An 8485-nucleotide genomic window follows, 5' to 3' on the forward strand; every position below is an offset into this window, starting at 1 on the left:
TCTCTCTCTCTCTCTCTCTCTCTCTCTCTCTCTCTCTCTCTCTCTCTCTCTCTCCCAGGGCTGCCTCCTGAGCATCTGGGGCAGCAGGCTGATGCTCTTTGGGATCTGAAGGACAGTGTCCCGCTTTGACCTCAGGCTCTGAGCTGCTCTCCTCTCCTTGCTGTGTGAGGCTCTTCAGAGATGGATGGACAGATAGCCCTCTTTCCTCTGGAGTCCTCTCTCTCTCCATTTCTTTCCGCCATTTCCTAGAGAAGAGGATTCTGGGCTTTCGTTATGGTGCTGGCTCTCTTCTGTTACCATCTTATGGCTGACAAGGTGTCCTTTGCAGGGTGACTCTTGGAAATGAGCTGGGTTGAGTAGAAAGTTGAGTTTTGCCTTCCATTTCCTAGGCTCTAACTCTCTATGAATATGGCCTCTCATGAGTTAGAACTGAAGAGTTTCTAAAGGCCTGTGCTAGAGGCCTGTTCATCAGCCTAGGGCGCGGTGGCAGAGGTGGCCAAACCTTTTAGAAGCTGGGCCCAGTTGAAGGAAGGTGTGTCACTGAGGTGCTGTCCTTGAAGGGGATATTAAGGCCCCAGCTACTTCTTCTCTTTCTCTTTGCTCCTGGCCACTCTGAGGTGACCAGGCCTCCTCTACCAGGCGTGGCTACCATGATGTACGCACTGCCACAGACCCAAAACATTGGGCTAAGTGGTCCTGGAGTATAACTCTGAGACATGAGCCCAACTAAAGCTTTCCTCTTTACAATGTGATTTATTTTATTTTATTTTAAGATTTTAGTTCTTTACTTTCTCTATATATGATGAGAAAACTGTCACTGTCTTCAGACACACCAGAAGAGGGCATCAGATCCCATTACAGATAGTTGTGAGCCACCATGTATTTGCTAGAAATTGAACTCAGGACCTCTGGAAGAGCAGTCAGTGTTCTTAACCAGTGAGCCATCTCTTCAGCCCTACAATGTGATTTAAATCTTGTGATTCTTTGTCTTGATGGCTAAAAGGTGAGTCACTTTGGTTTCACATTGAGCCTAATTTCCAGCTGCCATAACTCCCTGACACCCAGTATGGGTCTCCTAGGTTTTCCACAGGACTTATGCACACAGCACCCAGACCCACCCACCCACACACACACACACATGCGCGCCCACGCACGCACAATGCCATCCTGCCAGTTTGCTGTCAGATGGAGACAGCTGCTCTACTCTAGTCTTGCAGGACACTATCTAGATCTTGGTTCTCTATATAGCAGGTAATTGGTATTTGGGGGCCATCCAGAATCTACCCCCCTTTTTTGCCTCCTGCTAGTTTCCTTTGAGGGACCCCTATGGACAATGAGTGTGGGAAGGCAGGCCGTCTTAAGGGTGTTGGTGTAGCTGAGGACTCCTGGTTCTTCTCTCACTACCCAGTGAATCTCTGATGGGCAATGTGTTGGGTGTGCATGTGCACACACATGTACACATAAATGCCAGAGGTCAGTCTCAGGTATTCACTTGCTCTGTAGACCAGGCTGGCCTCGAACTCAGAGATCTGCCTGCCTTTGCTTCTGCTTCCCCAGGTATGGGGTTGAAGGTGTGCACCACCACTGCCCCACTCTCTTTGTTTTTATTTTATGTGTATGAGTGTTTTGCCTGAGTGTGTTTGTGCACCATATGCATGCCCTCTGAGGCTGGAAGAGGGCATCAGGTCTCCTGGAACTGGAGTTACAGATGACTGTGTCCTGGGAATTGAACCCAGGTTCTCTGCAGGGGCAGCCAATGCTTTAACTGTTGAGCCACCTCTCTAGTCCCAATGTCTCCCTTATTTGAGACAGAATCTTAGTGCTCTGAGACCTGCTGATGATACAGGACTGGATAGACCAAGAACCCCAGGAATCTACCTGTCTCTGCCTCCGCAGGACTGGTATCGCAGGCGAAGTGCTACCATGCCTCAATTTTTACGGATCCAACTTGGGTCCTTGTGCTTATGTGGAGTGCATTTTCCAGACTGAACGATCTTCCCAACTCTCTGGTGGGCCTGTTAAAATGTCAGCACCCCTTGAGCAGACACAGCCCTCAGCGCTGGCCTGCCTCCCCTCCTCAGGGCGTGTTCACCCTGCCCCCTCCACAGCACTGTTCACTGGCTGCCCTCTTTGGAGTGGGGAGTTTGGTCCCAGGAGGTTTCTAAGCTTGAGACTCCAGACAAAGACAGGACGTTCTGATCCCTTTGGCCCTAGGCCAGGATGAAAGCTGACCACGGGAGGGAAAGAGGAGACCAGGGCACAGAAGCGCTGTCAGGAGGGAACACTGGCTGCCAGGTGCTCACTGGAATAGTCTCAGTCCAGAATCTGTCCTCAGCATCCCGGCTATCTTGGGTTGGGGGACTCTACCGTCACCCTACACTTGGTTTGTGATAAGTATGCCTGCCACACACCTGCCTGTGCCATTCTCACAGCAGCTCTTTGTATTGCTGTGGTCTTCATCTGGAAGCTGGTAAGCAGTGGCTCAGAAAAGCAAAGGAACTTGTTAAAGGTCACACAGCAACTACCAAGTCACAAGACTGAGTTCAGGGCCAGGCTCTGAGTAGTGATAACAAAGTCCTGCCTTCCATAGCAGGGGAGCGGAAAAGAACACAGCAGGCCTCCCATGTGGGCTCTGCTGGGAGGAGTTAGTCCCTCCAACTGTAGAGAGGGCTGCAGACTGTCACCTATGGGAGCTGAGCACTGGAAACTTCCAGAGAGAGAACGAGAAGCCACAAGAGGTGTGGCTGGCAGGGATGAAGCTTCCCCGAGTAGACAATGCCAAGGCCGGGAGCCATGGGCTGACATCTTGACTCTGGCTGGCCACTTTGGCAAGACAACACAAATGAAAGGCAGAGCAGGTGGGAGCTGGGGCGGGCTGGAGAGGCTGCTCGGTGCCCTGCCAGCTGTCCTCAGCTCTGAGGGCATGCTGCTCATTCACCAACCTGGCTACAGCCTGAACTGCTTCTCAGATTTCAACCTCCCTGGTGGTGGTACCAACCAAACAACTCTGACCCCGTAAGACAGCCAGTTGTTGTTAAGTCCTGCTTTTAAAACCCAAAGTTTCTCAGCCCCGCTCCTTCTCTCTCCAACTCCTATTTCTCAGACCCAACCATTCCCAACTGTCCGCTCTCCCTGACTCTTTCTTCTGGCATCTATATCTCTTTCACAAGTATTAGACTTTGGTTGCTTATGTGAGTTGTTTCGGTTTTAGATATTGCTCATTTTTGTTGTGGTTTGGTTGGTTTTTTTGAGACAGGGTTTCTCTGTGTAGCCTTGGCTGTTCTGGACTCACTCTGTAGACCAGGCTGGCCTCGAACTCAGAGATTCACCTGCCTCTGCCTCCCGAGTACTCGGCACTAAAGGCGTGCACCACTACTGCCCCACCTATTACTCTTTTTTTTTTTTTTAATAGTTTAATGTATTTTAATAGCAAACTTACAGGAATAGCACAGAAGACGGACAACATTAAAAACATGTACTTGTATGTAGNACAACTCAGTTAGAAAAGTACAGTGAATGGATGGAATTTACTGTGTGATAAAAATGCTTCAAACACCATTTAGTTGCCCGTCAATAAGAAATTTACTTATTTTTAAAAAGTCCAAATGCTGGCATTGTCCAGAAAATTTTAGCAGGTTTATTTATAATTGTTATAAAGTTGAACTGTTGAGACGTGCTCACTGAAACATTTTGCTTGTATTAATGCTTTATATCTTGCATTTATATTAAAAATTCACACACAAATGAACGTGGAGAAACGCCAATACCTGATTCTGTCCCCTATGTTTCCACTCGCAAGCATATACTTAGGTACCTTTGACCCTATGGAAAAAATATCTAACATTCAGAACTACTTATAACAGGAAGAAGAGGAAAAACAATTTTTTTTTGGTTTGTTTTGAGAATAAAATGTTTCCCCTCATAGTGGACTCTTTTTTTTTTCCCAACAATACTTTCATGAAGTGTTCCTGTCTTTAAGTTAACCTAAGCTGTTATTGTCAGATTTGTCAGTATTTTAAATCAGATTTTCTAACTTCACGAACACTGAGAGTAAATTTTAAGGACATATGTTACTATTTTATTCCAAATTGCTACCAAGAAAATCTTAGCTAAAGCAGTGTTTTTTTTTTAATTAGGTATTTATTTCATTTACATTTCCAATGCTGTCCCAAAAGTCCCCCACCCGCTTCCCCACCCACTCCCCCACCCACCCACTCCCACTTCTTGGCCCTGGTGTTCTCCTGTACTGAGGCAGATAAAGTTTGGACGACCAATGGGCCTCTCTTTCCACTGATGGCCGACTAGGCCATCTTCTGATACATATGCAGCTAGAGACACGAGCTGGGGGCGGGGGGGGGTACTGGGTAGTTCATATTGTTGTTCCACCTATAGGGTTGCAGATCCCTTTAGCTCCTTGGTTACTTTCTCTAGCTCCTCCATTGGGGGCCCTGTGATCCATCCAATAGCTGACTGTGAGCATCCACTTCTGTGTTTGCTAGGCCCCGGCATAGCCTCACAAGAGACAGCTATATCTGGGTCCTTTCAGCAAAATCTTGCTAGTGTATGCAATGGTGTCAGCGTTTGGAGGCTGATTATGGGATGGATCCCCGTGTATGGCAGTCTCTAGATGGTCCATCCTTTCGTCTCAGCTCCAAACTGTGTCTCTGTACCTCCTTCCATGGGTGTTTTGTTCCCAATTCTAAGAAGGGGCAAAGTGTCCACACTTTGGTCTTCGTTTTTCTTGAGTTTCATGTGTTTAGCAAATTGAATCTTATATCTTGGGTATTCTAAGTTTCTGGACTCTTAAGCACGTTCTCCGAGTATGAGCCGTGCTAGCTGGATATCTTTTGAGGCAGCCCTAGCACTGGGAAGTAGAGGGAGAAAGATGGACTGTTCCAGGGATGTCTTGGCTAAGTAGACCTGTCTCAAACACCATAAACAAACAAAGCTTTACCTGTTAGACATGCTCACAAGAATGTGTGTGAAATGATCCACCAGGATCTATTTACTTGGTACTACAAATTGAATCTAGAGCCTTGCACACAGGCAAATGTTCCACAATTGAGCTATTCCTCGTGTCTTCAGCAGCAACCTTTTAAAGACAGGTTCTCAGGTAGCTTTGGCCGGTCTCAACCTCACTTCATGGCAGAGGCTGGCTTTGACGTTCCAGCCCTCCTGCTTCAGCTTCCAAAGTGATGCATTACAGGTGCTTGTCCCCCAGCCAGCACCCCCCACCCCCAGCCAGCTGTCCCCACCACCCCACCTTCCTCTTTTCGTATCTTTATTTATTTTTGAGACACTGTCTTACTAAATTGCTCAGGATTTACCCATCTTTCTGATGAGATTTACTTTTAAAACAGTCCAGTCCCAACTCCCTCAAAAAAATGGTGTGTGTGTGTTGGAGATATATGTACAATGTGCTTAGTGTGTTCAAGGCCCTCGATTCAGCTCACAGCATGTATGTGTATGCACACAGAATGAAACTATGGAACATTTTATTAAGGACTAGTCATAGTTTTTGTCAATCTGACACAAACCTAGGCATACCTTAGAAGAGGGAATTTCAGTTGAGAAGTTGCCTCTATCACTGTGGGCTGTGGGGACAGTTTGATTGCTGTTTGATGTGGGAGATCCCAGCCCACTGTGGGCAGTGCAGTCTCTGAGCAGCAGAGCCTGGGTTCTATAAGAAAGCAAGCTGGTGGTGCTACACCAATGAGAATAAGCCAGCTACCCTGTTGCCCATATCTACCCCTTACAAAAGTATAAAAAGTGTGCTCTTTCTTTGTTCTGGGTCTCTCCTCTGGCCTGTGTGCTGAGAGGGGAGTCCCTAACATGTTAGAATAATAAAAAATCCTCATGCAGGATTTTTTGCAGTTTGCAGCGATGGCAGTCTCTGTGGTCTTTGTGAGTGAGGGTCTTTTGATGAACTCCAACATTGGGAGCAAGCCAGTAAGCAGCATCCCTTCATGATCTCTGCTTCAGATCCTATCTTAGCTTTCCCCTGTGATGTATCTTGTAAACCAAATACTTCCTTCCCTCCTTGTATTAATCAGGGTTCTCTAAAGGAACATCCTTTCTCCCTTCTTCCTGTGTTCTTAACAGGTGTTTTAGTTAGGGTGATTATTGCTGTGGTCAAAAACCATGACCAAAAGCACCTTGGGGAGAAAAGGGTTTATTTGTCTTAAATACCCTGAATCAGTCCACTGAAGAAAGCCAAGGCAGGAACTCAAACTGGGCAGGAACTTGGAAGCAGGGGCTGATGCAGAGGAAATAAGAGGAATGTTACTTACTGGCTTGCTCGGCCTGCTTACAGAACCTAGCCAGCTCAGTCCACAATGGCTCTAGCAGCCCAGGAGTGGCCCCATCTACAATGGGCTGGAGAGATTGGCTCAGTGATTAAGAGCACTGATTGTTCTTCCAGAGGTTCTGAGTTCAATTCCCAACAACCACATGGTGGCTCACAACCATCTGTAATGGGATCCCATCCCCTCTTCTGGTGTGTCTGAAGACAGCTACAGTGTACTCATATACATCAATTAAATTAAAAAAAAATTTAAAAAATGCTCTACAGACTTGCCTACAGCCTGACTTATGGAGGCGTTTCCTCAGTGAGGTTCCCTTCTCACAGAAGATGTAGCTTGTGTCAAGTGGCCATTAAACTAGTCAGCACAGCGGGGTTGAGACCTAATCCATACAAATCATCTACTCAGCTTACATAAGAGAGGGTCTTACTAAGCCCAGGCTGGCTTTGAACATAGTATGTAACTAAGGATGACCTTGAACTTCGGATCACCTTTTGTTCCCCTTGAATGCTACTATTACAGGAGAGCGCCATCATGCCGGGGCTTAGGGAGTGCTAGCATTGAACCCAAGGCCCTCCTGTATGCTAAGCAAGCACTTTATAAACTGAGCTCCGTATGTAGCTCAAAGTTACCTAAATGTGTCATAGGGAACCCTGAAAGTGTGCTGTGCCTAACCCATTTTCAGACCATCCCTGCCGTAGGGAGCCATTGTTCCTGAATGGGATAAAGTCGCACATTTCCTAGACAAGTCAAAGGGGGTACTCCTAGCTCCTGTCACATCCAGCTTTAGAACATCACTCTCTGCTTTGGATCTGGAACTTCCCTAAAGGTTCACGTGTGGAAGGCTTGGTCTCCAGTTTGTGCAAATACTATGATGTAACTTTCCAGATGGAAGGCCTCATTGCAGAGAACTAGGTTGGCAGGGCATGCCCCTCAAGATGTCAAGACCCCGTCAGATACTCTGTGCGTCCTGGCTCTTCCCCACAGGTCTAAAAACCAGAGGCAACAAACCATGGAGCGAAACATCTGAAACTGTGAGCCCAGATTTTCTGTTTCCTTGATTATTGTTAGGTATTTTATCAGTGATGACCGGTCATCTGTCACATTACCCTGTGAACAAACTCACAGGACCCTTAAGGAGGGAGGCATTTCCCATTCTCCTCCCCCAAGCCCTGGTACCGACTAATCTACCTTTACTTCTAAGGACTTGTTAATTCTGGGGGTTGCATTAAAACATGGGATGGGATGGGAGTTAGTTGACTGTGGTGGTGCCATCTTTAATCCTGGCACTGAGGAGGCAGAGGCAAAGGCAGGTGGATCTCTGAATCCAAGGTCAGATTGGATTATATAATAAGTTCTAAGCCAGGTAGGGCTACATAATAAGGCCCCAAAATAAGGAGGGGGAAAAAAAGACCCTGGAAGGGCTGGGTATGCAGCTCAGTGGTAGAACACTAGACTAGTGTACAAAGGTCCTGGGTTCTGTCTTCAGCACACACAAAACCGGGGAGGGCACTGATTCATTGACACTGGGTTCTCTGCTTGAGAGACCAGCTCTGCTGTAATGGCAGTACATCGTTTTATTGCTTAGTAGTCTTTCACATAAATGACAGTTATTCATGATGGACAGCTGTGTGGCCTCCCACTGTGACTAAATGCTGCTGCTGTGACTGTGTCTAAGCTCTGAATGTGTCACTTTTCTTTCCCAATTCTCTAATGGCTTGTGTCCTTTCTCTGCCATTTGGCAAAAGCACTTAACCTTCTGAGGACTTTTCCAAGAGGCCCAGGAAGGGGAAATGCCTTTTCAGAGGCAGGCACGAGGACACAGGACCAGACCATGGCCATGCACTCTGCGCTGCCACCCCGTCCCACCCCCAGCATTCTACACAGCAGTTACTTACCAATGCCTACCCCAGCTGCAAGCCCTGTCCCTTAGTCCCTCCCCGCCACTATCAGGATCAAGTTTGCTTCTGAGATGGCTCACAAGTCACCCTGCCTTTGGACCCTCAGATTCAGAGGTTCTATGATCTCAAAATAGATCTCTCTTGGGGATGCAGAGAGAGACGTGCTTAAGAGCACTGGTTGCAGCCGGGCGTGGTGGCACACGCCTTTAATCCCAGCACTCGGGAGGCAGAGGCAGGCGGATTTCTGAGTTCGAGGCCAGCCTGGTCTACAAAGTGAGTGCC

The sequence above is a fragment of the Mus caroli genome, chromosome 6, assembly GCF_900094665.2.
Source record: "Mus caroli chromosome 6, CAROLI_EIJ_v1.1, whole genome shotgun sequence".
Lineage (NCBI taxonomy): Eukaryota > Metazoa > Chordata > Mammalia > Rodentia > Muridae > Mus > Mus caroli.